Source organism: Sarcophilus harrisii, chromosome 5 (assembly GCF_902635505.1).
Source record: "Sarcophilus harrisii chromosome 5, mSarHar1.11, whole genome shotgun sequence".
Classification (NCBI taxonomy): Eukaryota; Metazoa; Chordata; class Mammalia; order Dasyuromorphia; family Dasyuridae; genus Sarcophilus; species Sarcophilus harrisii.
Window position 1 is genome coordinate 119,345,530 of NC_045430.1, and position 13,674 is coordinate 119,359,203.

Below are 13,674 nucleotides of genomic sequence, written 5' to 3' on the forward strand. Positions count from 1 at the left end.
AATAGTAATCTAGTTTAGCATGGTTCAGTATGATTGATTTAATCTTACCACAAATAATGGTTTCCTAGTTATATAATGATTGGTTTATACTCAGTGTAGAGCATATAAGCTAGGAGCCTCAGACAGGATTCATTCTCAGAGATTCAGAGGGCAGAGAAGAAGGCAGGAGCTCAAGCTCTCAGAACAAAGGAAAGAGATAGGCCTCTCAGAAAGCTAACCAGGTCATGGGAAAGGAGACAAGACTTTGAAAGAGATAATAAAGGATTTGGACTTTAAGCCCTGTTGACTCTTGTGATGATTACTCCGAACTGAAACGAAGGCTGCTCCCAGAGACTCCAAGAAAACACAACAAGAGAACATTACATTTTGGCAAGAACATTACAATTTAGTCCTTCATTCCTTGTGTTTTCCTCCTGCTATGCCATACCATGATAACATTTCACACATTAACTTAAAAACTAGTTATTGTTAATTTCAGGTATTAAATAATAATTCTGTGTAAAAGGTATATTCTTAAATGGATTGAGTAAATGCTAAATGTCTAAAATATTGCTATCCACCACTCTATATTCTGTGCCCAGGTCACTAGAATTTAATTTTCTGCTGATATGTTCAAAGATGATTTAATATCTAGAGATACTCTCAATAAAAATTTAAGATAGTCTGGAAAGAAGTGACCTCCAAATGCCCAAAATTCTCCAAAAACATTCAAAGAAACTTCAGATATTCCAATATAACTAATATTAACTAAGGAATAAAGCTTAGTTTCAGCTCATTCAGTTCCCACTACATTGTGTTGATTATTAGTGATAATAATACTAGCATTTATATAGCACTTTAAGGTTTGCAAAATACTTTAGAGATATCCCATTTGATCCCAACAACTGTGAAAGAGTCATTTCATAGGTGAGGAAACTGAGGCTGAGAGATTAGGTGACTTTCCTGAATCATGCATCTGTTAAGACTCTAGGGCAGAATTTGAAATCAGTTTTCCTGACTTCAAATTTAATGTTCTATCCAATGCACCTTTTCTAGATGGAAATGTTATAAATATCTCAGATTGACTTCCACATATTTAGGGATGATTAAACAGTCAGTGTATGATCTTGAGAAATAGGGAGTGGGAAGACAAAACTATGTAGAAAGAAAAGAAGAGGAAAGGAGTGACACATAAACAGTTTGTCAACCGCATTCATTCATTTTTGTTCACTTAAAAAATGGCCAATGTCACACAAGAAATCAAATGATTAACTCTGATAATGATGGTAACTATCTTTTTTAGGAAATGGTATAGTGGAAAGAGAACTTCATCTGGAGACAGAAGACCCATTCAGGTCCCATTTCTGAGGCTTACTACCTGTGTGACCTTAACTATATCAAATAATCTCCCAAAACATGAATTTCTACAAAGGATAGTGACCTAACAGTACCAGATCTAAAACTCTATTATAAAGCAGCAGCCATTAAAACAATTTGGTATTGACTAAGAAATAGTGTATCAGTGGAATAGATTAGATATCCATGACAAAGTAATCAAGGCCTATAGTAATTTAGTATTTGCTAAACCCCCAAACTCTAGCTTCTGGGATAAGAACTCACTATTTCACAAAAATTGCTGGAAAAACTGGAAAATAATATTGGAGAAATTCAGCATAGACCTACATCTTTCACACCATACCAAAATAAGGTCAAAATGGGTACATGATTTGGGCATAAAGGGTAATACCATAAGCAAATTAAGAGAGCAAGGGCTAATTTACCTATCAGATCTTTGGAAAAGGGAGGAATTTATGACCAAAGAAGAGCTAGAGGATATTATGGAAAGTTTTATACAAACAAAACCAACAAAAAGATTAAAAGGGAAAAAAAACTGGGAAAAAATTTTACAGCCAGTGTTTCTGATAAAGGTCTCATTTTTAAAATATAGAAAGAACTGTGTCAAATTTATAAAAATACAAGTCATCACCTCATATATAGTCAAAGGATATGAACAGACAATTCTCAGATAACAAAATTAAAGCCATCTTTACTTATATGAAAAAAGTGCTCTCAATCATTATTGATTAGAGAAATTCAAATCAAAACAATTTTGAGGTACTAACTCACGACTCTCAGGTAAAGATAATGATAAATGTTGGAGGGGATGTGGGTAAAGTGGGACACTGATGCATTGTTGGTAGAATTGTGAAATGATGTAACCATTCTGGAGAGCACTTTGGAACTATGCCCAAAGGATTTAATGAAACTCCAGGAGTTGATGATTATTTTCCTAACTATTAGTTCTGTCTATGGATACTTTATCCACCTGAACAATTGCTCTCTGTCTATCATATTATAAAGGTAGACTTCTACAACTTTTGCTAGGGGTTTTCCAAGTGTCTGAGTAGATATTTTTGTGCTTTTTTAATAAATAAAAAATAAGATTTTATTTTTTTTTTCTAGTAAAAGAACAACTGATAACCTTCCTTCAGAGGTCCTGATTTAAATCCAGGTGACTCCAAGGATATCATCACCAAAAGTATCAACTTCACAGTCTTCCGAAACTGGAAAAGGCACTAAACATTTCACAGATGCCACAGATTAGGGTTCTGCTGGAAAAATGTTACAGCTCTATTACAGATACATATGTTTTATTTTTAAAAACTATTATGTATGTTCTTTTACTTAAACATTTGCCTGTGGTTCTGGGAATTAAGACTTAGTAAGTAGTCTATGTTAATGAGAGAGCCAGACTAAATTCAAAACAATTGGTACAGCTACTTACTCTGGTTTCAGTGCCTAATTTGAATGAAATATTTTATTAGGAAATGTGGACAACAAAAAGTGATTTATAATTTTAAAAGTTATCCTTTTTGATAATTAATATTAATGTGACTTTTTTAATTCAATTCAAAAGAGTGATATGTTAAAGCTAGTTACTTTACCCATCTAAGATTACAATTACATTGATAGTTATGGGAAATTATTTTTCTTCTGATTGTTGACCTTTACTACTGATTCAAGGAATAATAATAATATATATTTTTAAAAATAACAACTATATCCATACTGTAACAAAATCAGTTCTGATCTTTAGTTATTTTTTGTCCCAGAGTTTTAAGATGATAATAAATAAACAATTTGGGGGGGATTTAGGCAAAAGATGTAAAAATGGTTTCTTTTATGAAAAACAGTTTTCAATCAAACTCTTCATTCAGTCTGAAATCTAATGCTACTAAATTACTATCATAAAAATGAGACAGGAAGGTTTACATGCAATAAGATACATTGATTCTATTTGTAAGTAACAGGACAATCACTGATAGATTTCACTGATTTAAAATTGGTAGTAGAAGGACTTTCAAAAATAATTGCTATGCTAGGAAAATAATATTTTAAACATGTCTTTAGAAGCATTTGCGCTTCTGTATTTGTATGTTAATGAAAAAGGGTTGTGATTCTTATTTCCAAACAGATCTTTTATTTTCCCATATTTATTTTAATGTTGTTTTATTGTTTGCATTATATAATTTGTGGGGTAGGGTAGGGAAATAGTCACATAAAATAAAAAGGACATCACCAAAAGGGTCTTTTTATTTTCCACTTTATTTTAATTAAATCATGTAAAGATCAAGATAACATAAATGAACAATCCTGAAAATAAATAACCTTTAGAAATAGAAATTAACTATGTCTTATCTTTGTATTTAATCACCCTCCTACTCTTGGGGGTAGTTTTGTCATTGTTGTTGTTGAACAGAGTTAAAAATGCAATCCATGGACTTGTAAAGAGGATATACTTGAAATTTTATTCTGCATCCCAACCCATATGCATGATGAAAGTACTTTCCAGTTGATTTGGAAACATGATTGAGCAATCGATTAGATTGCCATTCAGCTGATCTGTTTCAATCTTTAAAGTATCCAGAACACCTAAACTGCTCAATTTCTTTTTAGGGACAGCCTGATCAATGCAAAACCAAAATAATACCATGGATTGTTCAACAATTGGCTGCTATTGTTGCCAAAATAAAAATCAACTGTAAAATGTTTGAGTCCTGCAGGCAGGCAGTTTGCAAAATGGTAATTGTTGCTAAGATGTACTTGGGTTTAGCAATTCACTGTCTTTGTATAGCTGGAAACTAGACAATATAATTTCACAACATTTTCAACCCTAAGAATGAGTGAAATGTCCTGTCTAAAATAGTATGTTGGAGGATGATAGGAACAAATCAAGGTTGTATACACAGCATGGGGGAAAAATAAACTTTGAGGATGACATATAGACACATGCACAGGATAGCAAGAAGATCTGGGAGTGACCAAGTAGGAAAAAAGACTTTGAAAATATAGCAAGTAAGCATCAATTTATCTTTAGACAGTATACTTTGTCTAGTTTGAATCTATGTGAATCAAAGGGAATACAAATTGGACTGAGATGACAAGCTTTAGTTGAGTACCTGATTTACATAAACCATTGTCGTAAGTGTATGTGGGGATGGTGTTGAAAAAACTTAAATATGATACAGCCCTAGTCCTTGAAGAGCTTACTGTCTAACCATGATAAAGAACAGAATTAACTAATCCTTCCTTCCTATTAGGTTATAGAATTTGGAGAATGGAAGAAGAAAAAGCTGAGAACCAAGTGAATAATTTTCTGTATAGTGTCATTATAATCTGGAAGCTAGTTTTTCTTAGCCATCATAGGACAGAACTAAAGAAAATGTTTAAATTACATCAAATGATTTATGTTATTCTTTACTCTCTCACTATATATGTGCATGTATATATATATATATATATATATATATACATGTATATGTGTGTGCATGTATGGATTGTATATATCATGTATGTGTTTATGTGTCTGTATATGTATATATGTATCCTAACACTGTCTACTATGTACATGCTCAAGAACTGAGAATACAAAGATAATGGTAAAAGTCTTTGCCCCCAAAGGATTCTCATTCTGTTGAAGTATACAACATCTATATAAGAATACACAAAACACATATAAAAGAGATACAAAGTAACCTAGAATGGAAAGACACTAGAAGCTGAAAGAACCAGGAAATATCCTATACAAACAAAAAAAATAGAACTTGAACTTAGTCTTGAAGGAAAACAGTGATTCTAAGAAGTAAAAATAAGGAGAAACTAGATTCAAGATGTGAGTGACATCAAGTGACTTGACATAGAGAAAGGAGGAGCATTAAGATGATCAATGTGTTTGAACCATATGGGCAATAAATTAAATACAGTGTGGAGTAGTGGAGACTGTTTTGAATTTGGAATGAGGATAGACCTGAGTTCAAATCTAGCCTCAAGATGCCCATATTTGCTATGTGTCTGAGGACCAAGTTAGATCCTTCATCTGTAAAATGATAGCTTCTAATATTTCTTCCATCTGTAAATCAATAATGTAATCCTAATAGGTTATTAAACTGGAAAGATTTATCATTATAGTGATTATTGTCGTTGAGTTGTATCTGACTCATTGTGACCCTTTTAGAGTTTTCTTTTTTATATAATAACTTTTTATTGACAGAACCCATGCCAGGGTAATTTTTTACAACATTATCACTCATACTCACTTCTGTTCCGATTTTTCCCCTCCCTCCCTCCACCCCCTCTCCTAGCTGGCAAGCAGTCCTATATATGTTAAATATGTTGCAGTATTTCCTAGATACAATATAATTGTGCAGAACTGAACAGTTCTCTTGTTGCACAGGAAGAATTGGATTCAGAAGGTAGAAATAACCTGGGAAGAAAAACAAAAATGCAAACAGTTTACATTCATTTCCCAGTGTTCTTTCTTTGGGTGTAGCTGCTTCTGTCCATCATTGATCAGTTGGGACTGAGTTAGATCTCCTCTTTGTCTAAGAAATCCACTTCCATCAGAATACATCCTCTCTTTCTTTCTTTCTTTCTTTCTTTCTTTCTTTCTTTCTTTCTTTCTTTCTTTCTTTCTTTCTTTCTTTCTTTCTTTCTTTCTTTCTGCCTTTCCTTTTCTTCCTTCCTTCCTTTCTTCCTTCCTTTTAAAATTCTTTCTATATTCTTTCTTTTTTGTGTTTATAAGCAAGCTATGCTCTGAGACACAGAATTTTACTCTGCGAGATGAAGCATAAAAAATTTAGGTCCAGTTATAACATGATAGTGACTCAAATTTTAAAAAGTAACAAATTGAAATTAAGAAAATGAAACAAAATAATGAAGAGATAAAGATAAGTAATAGAGCAAAAATAGATAAATAGAGAGAGAGAAAGAGATATGGATGGATAGGTAGATAGATAACAGGAGAAAGACAGACCAAGAAATAAAGCATTTGCTAAGTGCTATATGTCAGGCATACATAAGTGCTGGGCATACTACTTAAAAAGAAATGACAGTATCCACCCTAAAGAACATAAATTTTATTGGGGAAAGACAATACCTAAAAAAGTTTGCTGACAAATAAGTAGGAGAGAGGAACAAAGAAGTATCCATGCAAAGATATGGAGGGGTGTTCTGGACCATAATAGCTTAGTCTAGATTTGAAGAGCCCATAATGGCTTCAAATGGATGTTCAAAGTGGAGCTCACCAGAGGAGACAAAGAGGCCATAAGAGTAAATGTATTGTTGGAATGAGAAGAAGATGGGGCAGAGCTAAAGAGGTAGTTTGGGGGATATCATAGGGTGGTTCTAGACATATTCAGTATTTTTGTCTTTTTTCTACAAAGAAATTCAAAAAACTTGACTACAGAAAGTCTTTAATAGTGATATCTTCCACTGGGCCATGGACTTCTTCATAATTCTCTGTAATAGTTTTCAGGAATAGATTGCCTCTTCCCCATCCCCCCTCCAGATACCCAAAGCTTTGTTAGTGTTTCCAGGCTTGGCCTCTGCAGTAGAAGAAGGTTTAGGAATGCACATACTGCTATGCAGCCATGAATCATGAAAAATCATTCTTGAAATTGTTCAATTCATCTCACTTCCAGAGAGAGAGAGAGAGAGAGAGAGAGAGAGAGAGAGTTGCTTTATAACAAAACAAAGTTAAAATAAACTAGCTAAAATATTTTAAAGACACTTGTACTCGTGTCTATCTATTTAATGTGTGAAAGGAAAGAGTAAACTTTCAAATTTTTTAAAAACGTAAAATATCAAGGAAGTAGTCAAACACACATACACACACACACACACACACACACACACACACAAATTGTCTCCAAGGTCCACTTTCATTTTGGGAAAATATGAAGCAATAGTCTATGTTGTAATGCACTAGAAAATAGAGGGGGGATGGGCTCAGAGTGACTGATTCATTGCATTGTGGAACTGGCACACTATTAGAATAATGGTTGGCCCCCCTCTTCCCTCCTCCAGCTCTGCTCCAATACAAGGAAGCCTGTAGTTTCTACATCTCTGCCACCAGCTGCAGGTCATAGTTCAAAAAAGTCTAAAAAGAGGAATAAATGGGTCATCCAGAAGAGAGAATAGAACTAAAACAAAATGGAATTTATTTAATTTTCCCTTACGAAAAAAATGGAATTCTTTCTCATAGCCTGTGAAGCCAAATGAGATATCCTTTGAGATTCACTGTCTGGGGAACGGAGGGAAGAAAGGCACCAAATACACTTAGAGTAACAATTATAAATTACCATTTAATATACTTCATTTGTAGCCAGAGACCTGCTATACAAACAAATGAACAAAGTGATCTTTGGACTGTGAACAAACTATCAATCTCACTATACTAGCCCCAAGACTTAGAAAAGAGCTCTTTTATTTTGAGATAAGATCTAGAACTTGGGGAACTAGCTAAATTTCCTTAGAGCTCTAAAATGTGAGGGGTAATACTTATATATGGCAATGGCTTTCAATATATTGCAAGTATATATAGTTACAAGATATGTGTAATGTATATATATATACATATATATATATATATGTGTGTGTGTATAAATCAATTATATTTATGCCAGTTTCAAAATGTAATATGTATCACGAAGACATGATAGATAGACTCAGCCTCAGAATCAGGAACTCAGACCTGAGTTCTAATCTTTCTGTGATGGTGGTAAAATCACTTAGCCTCTTAATATCCCCAGGCAACTTTCCAAAACATTAGGCTGTATTTATAAAGTGAGTTTTCTCATTTGGAGCTCCATAGAACAAATATTATCAGAAATAATCAGATAGATATAAATAACATATCTGTTAAATGAAATCACAGTCAGAATGTATATAGAAAAAAATTTTAATATGACAATCAATTTCCTCAATTTTGCTCCAAAATTTCCTGGACATTCTTACTTTAAAGTATTGGAAAGGAAGTGTGCAGGTGTCCTCCTATAATAACCTTCACAAGTTATCCAGATGTTAGTTTAAGAACTCTAATTCCACTAACTTCCACTACTTCCCATAGCAGTCTCTTCATATTTTGGTGACATGATTGCTTAGGAAGGTTTCCTTTCACAAAATCAAAAACCGTCATTTTTAAACTTCTTACCCATTGATCCTAGAGGTACAGTTGGATGGCACAATGAATAGAGTACCAGTCCTAGAGTCAAGAAGACTCACATTCCTAAATTCAATTATGGTTTTGGAAATTTACTTGTTGTGTGACCCTGGGCAAATCACTCAACTTTATTTGCTTCTGTTTCTTAATCTATAAAATGGACTGGAGAGACAAATGGCAAACCGCTTCAGTGTTTTTGCCAAGAAAACTCCAAATGGAAGTGAGGAATCAGATGACTGAAAAACAAACAAACATAAAACTTTGCTCCTCATGTTAATCTCTAGGATTAAATGAAATGTTTAATCCCTTCTCCATTCTACAGGTTTTCAAATATTTGAAGACATTTCCCCTATCCCCAAACTCCAAATCCCCTGAGATGAGAATGCATGGGTTCTAGCAATATATGTCAAACACAAAGGTGTTTGTGATCAAACAAGTTTGGCAATCATTGGTCTAGACTAGGAATTCTTCAACTAAGGCCTGTGAACTTTAAAATAATTTAAAATAATTGTATTTTGGTTTCCTTTATAATCAGTCATGTATAGCTAATTTTATGTAATTAAAAAATTATTCTAAAACTTTATCAGACTTCCAAAAAGGAATACATCACACACACACAAACACACACACACACACACACACACACACAGGGGGAAAGAGATGGAGAGAGAAAGAGAGTTAAAATCATTCCAAATAGAAATGGGGTGAGTCCTACCAAATTCCTTTTATGCCACAAATATGGTGTTGATACCTAAACCAGAAAAATCCAAAACAAAGACAGAAAATGATAATCTCTTTAATGAATATTGATGCAAAAAAATTAAATACTAGCAAAAAGACTAGAGTAATATATCACAAAGATTAAACACTATGACCAGGTGGAATATTATGCCAGGAATACAAGACTGGTTAAATATTAGGAAAACTATTAACATAATTGATCATATCAATAACAACTGAAATCTTACAATTATTTCAATAGATGCAAAAAAAAACTTTGACAAAATTTAGTACCCATTCCTATTTTTAAAAGCCCACTAGATTGCATAGTAATAAATGGAACTTACCATAAAATGATAAATAATATTCATTTAAAACCAAGACTAAACATTATCTGTAATGATGATAAGCTAGAAGTCTTCCCAATGTAACTGGGGCAAAGTAAGGGTGCCCACTATCATCTCTATTATTTAATATTGGATTAGAAATGTTAGGTAAAGCAATGAGAAGAACAAATTACAGGAATCAGAATAGGCAATAAGGAAGCAAAACTATCACTCTTTACAAGTTATATGATATACTTTGAAAATCTTAGGGAATCAACTAAAAAACTAATTGAAATTATTAGCAATTTTAGCAAAGTTACAGGATACAAAATTAATCCTCATAAATCATCAACATTTCTATAGATGACCAACAAACTCCAGCAGCAAGTGATAGAAAGAAAAAATTCCACTTACAAAATAACTGTAGACAACATAAAATACTTGGGAAAACTACCTGTCAAAATAAACTACATGAACTACATGAATACAACTATAAAATAATTTTCACACAAATAAAGTCAGATCTAAACAATCGGAAAAATATTAAATTGTTCATGGGTGTGCTGAGCCAATATAATAAAAATTCTACCTAATATAATAATTCTGTAATATACCTAATTCATACAATGTACTAATAAAACACTATCTATATTTATTCAGTACCATATTAATAAAACTATCAAAAGTTGTTTTATAGAAAAAAATAAATCTGAAATTCATTTAGAAAAACAAAAGCTCAAAGATATCAAGAGAATCAGTGGGAAAATACTTGAAAGAACATAGTCTAGCCATATCAGATCTCAAACTGTGTTATAAAGTAACAATTATTAAACCAGTCTGGTAACTAGCTAAAAAAAACAGAGTGGTTAATCAGTACAACAGATTAAGTTTAAATTATATTATGATAAATGGTTTTAGTAATCTAGTATGATAAACCCAAAGATCCAAGTTTTGGGGACAAATGCTTATTATTTGACCAAAAAAAAAAAAAAAACTGGGAAAATTTAAAAACAGTATTTCAGAAATTTACCAAGATGTCACACCATTTACCAAGATAAGGTCAAAAAGGATATGCAATTTACACCTAAAGAGTAATAACATACGTAAATTAAAAGAACATGGAAACATTTGCCTGTTACATTTATGGATAAGAGAAGAACTTAGGACCAAAGAATATATAGAGAGCATTACAAAACATAAAATAGATAATTTTGATTTGGTAAAATTAGAACATTTTTGGATAAGCAAAACCAAATGTAACCAATATTATAAGGAAAGCAGAAAATTGGGGGGAAATTTTGCAACATTTATCTCTGATAAAAACCTCATTTGTCAAATATACAGAGAATTAAGTCAAACTCTTAAGAATTAGTCATTCCCCAATTGATAAATGATCAAGGGGATGAACAGACAAAATCAAAGATATCTATAGGCACAAAAAAAAGTGCTCTAAATCACTATTGATTAGAGAAATGCAAATTAAAACAACTCTTGCGGACAATATCATACCTATCAGATGGACTAATATGACAAAAAATAAAAATGTTGAATGTTAGAGAGGGTGTGAGACAACTGGTACACTGATGCCTGTGAAGAGAGTTGTGAATTGATTCAATCATTCTGGAGAACAATTTGGAATTATGCTCAGGCTATAAAACTACATACTCCTTGGTCCAGCAATAGTACTGGTAGGTCTATATCCTACAGACCCTACCCCCTGCAAAAAAAAGGGGGGAAAGGACCAATTTGTACAAAAATATTTATAACTGTTCTTTTTGTGGTGGCTAAGAATGGGAAATCAAAAGGATATCCATCAATTGGGGAATGGCTAAACAAGTTGTAGTTTATGATTGTAACAGAATATTATTGTGCTATAAAAAATGACAAGCAGAATAATTTCAGAAAAACTTGGAAAGACTTGCATAAACTGATGCATAGTGAAATTAACAGAACCAAGGGAACAGAACCATAGTAACAGCAATATTGTTCAATGAAGAATTGTGAATAATTTAGCTATTTCCAGCAATACAATGATCCAAGATAATACTAAAGGACTAATGATGAAGCATACTACCTGTCTCTGAAGAAAGAATTGATATTGTTTGAATATAGGCTGAAGTATGCTATTTTTCCTTTTCTTTTTTTTCCCTTTTTTTCCTTTATTTGAATTTTCTTATAAAAAATGAGTAATAAGGAAATGTTTTACATAATTGCACATTTATAACTTATTTATCTGATTGGGGGGCCAGAGGAGGAAAGGAGAAAGAATTTGGAACTCAAAACTTTAAATAAAAATCTTTTCTAAAAAAAAAAAATAGAAATGTGGGGACTTCAGGGGTGGAGCCAAGATGGTGGAGACTACATACATTTCTCTCTGACCTCAGACTAATTAGCAAATCCAGCCTCTGAATTAGCTCTGAACCAGCAGAACCCACAAATATTGGGAATGCAACAAATTATCAGTAGAAGATACTGATTTCAAAGATCACAAGAAAAGGTCTGTTTCAATTGGAAACGGGAGAGAGGCAGCCAAGCACAAGGCTGGACACAAATACCAGCATAGAGAGCACAGAGTTCCAGGGTGTTGTAGTCTTTGGGTGGCAGAGAATCTATAGGGAGGAAACAGACCAGAAAAACTCTGTTTCAATTGGAAACAGGAGGAAGGCAGCCTAACACAAACAGCTGAGCACAAAGGCCAGCACAAACAGTACAGAGTCCCAGGGCAGTGTGGACTCCACATGGTGGAGAATCCATGGGGAAGAATCTACAGGAATCTACAGCAGTGTTGGCCACTCTGCCCTGGTTGCAAGCCAGTAGATCAGCAGAGAAGTTATAAAACATCCAACAAAAATACAAAAAAAACAATAGTGAATCCAAAATGCCAGAATCGCATGGTTCCTAGCCATGCCCACCCAGTACTGGAAATGAATCAGCACTGACCCAGCCCAGCTGCAACTGCTTGAAAAGCCTCTACCCTACCCGAAAAGCACGTCTTAACTTTTTTTAAAAAGAGTAAAAAAGTAAAGAGGATTCGGATGATAGACAGCTTTTATGGTAAAAGAGAAGAACAAATTTCAAACTCTGAGAAGACTAAAGGCAGATTGTCTCCAGATGAAGCCCCAAAAGATGATATAGCCTGATCCCCATCACACAAAGTTCTCCTAGAAGAAATTAAAAAGGATCTTAAAAGAGATCTAGAAGAAAAATGGGGAAAGGATATGAAAACTTTGCAAGAATGTTTGGAAAAGGCATAACTCATTAAAAGATAGATTTGATAAAGTGAAAAAAGAAAGAAACTCCCAGAAAAACAGAATTTGTGAACCAGAAAAATAAAATAACTCCTTAAAAAACAGAATTTGTGAAATGGAAAAAAATTTCATAGAACAAAACAACTCATTTAAAATTTCAACTGGACAAATGCAAAAAGAAGTAAAAAAAAAAAAATAAATGAAGAAAATAATTCACTAAAATTCAGAACTGAACAATGGAAATGAATGACTCAATAAGATAACAATAATCAGTTAAACAAAACCAAAAAAATGAAAAAATAAAAAATGTAAAATATCTAATTAAGAAAGCAATTGACCTGGAAAATAGATATAGGAGAGATAATCTAAGGATTATTGGACTCCCTGAAATACATGATGAAAAAAAGAGCCTAGACATTCTCTTTCAGGAAGTCATCAAAGAAAACTGCCTAGATATGAAAGCATCAGAAGGTAAAATAACCATTGAAAGAATTCACTAAGCACCTCCTGTAAGAGACCCCAAAATTAAAACCCCAAGGAATATTGTGGCTAAATTTCAGAAATATTGGACAAAAAAAAAAAAAAAACTATTACAAGCAGCCAGTAAGAAACAATTCAAATACTGAGGAGCCACACTAAGGATTACTCAGGATCTAGTACCTTCCACATTAAAGGATCAAAGGATCTAGAATCTGATATTCTGAAAGGCAAAGGAATTTAGAATGCAGCCAAGAATAAATTACACTGCTAAACTGAGCATTTTCTTTCAGGGAAGAAGATAGACATTCAATGAAACTGATGAATTCCATTTATTTTTGATGAAAGGCAGAGCCAAACAAAAAAATCTGACCTCCAAATATAGAACTCAAGAGAAGCATAAAAAAGTAAAAAGAAAAAAAAA